Below are 857 nucleotides of genomic sequence, written 5' to 3' on the forward strand. Positions count from 1 at the left end.
AGAAGAAAGGATATCTCTTGCTCTAGATATACTTGAAAAAAGGACCAGATTATGCAACGATGAGAATGAGCAAGAATACTTGCCAAAAGCGTATGATCCTTTTTTGAGCGGACCGTATCGTGGAACAATAAGAACAATAAAAAAATTCTATTCACATACAATCATGAATGATTTAATTACTTCTACAAATGATTTAATTACTTCTACAAATGATTTAATTACTTCTACAGAAGAAGAAGATGTAGATTCCATAGAAACGTTTTGGATAAATAAGATTCATGGGCTCTTTCCTATTTCTAAAAATTCTCGAGAATTTGAACATGAAAAGAATCCGCTTGATGAGAAATCATCATTTAATTATATTGTTAATTTCTTAACGTCAATCGATGAATCTTCTTTATTTTTATTGGAAGAAGAAAGAAGAATTAATTCAGAAAGTAAAGCAAAATCCTTGAGATTTGTATTCGACATAATTACAACCAATCCAAATGATCAAACAACAACTGAAAAAAAATCCATTGGAATAGAAGAAAAAAAATCCATTGGAATAGAAGAAAAAAAATCCATTGGAATAGAAGAAATCAGTAAAAAGGTTCCTCGATGGTCATACAAATTGACCGATGAATTAGAAGGACTGGATCAAGAAAATGGAGAAGAACAGAAGGAAGATTATGAAATTTGTTCAAGAAAAGCGAAACGGGTGGTGATCTATACTGATAAAAATCTGGATACCGATACTGATAATATTGATCAAGCAGAAGCAGAAGCAGAAGCAGAAGCAGAAGCAGAAGAGGTGGCTTTGATACGTTATTCGCAACAACCAGATTTTAATCGGGGTATAATCCAAGGATCCATGC

Source organism: Musa acuminata, unplaced genomic scaffold (assembly GCF_036884655.1).
Source record: "Musa acuminata AAA Group cultivar baxijiao unplaced genomic scaffold, Cavendish_Baxijiao_AAA HiC_scaffold_145, whole genome shotgun sequence".
In the NCBI taxonomy this organism is placed as follows: Eukaryota; Viridiplantae; Streptophyta; class Magnoliopsida; order Zingiberales; family Musaceae; genus Musa; species Musa acuminata.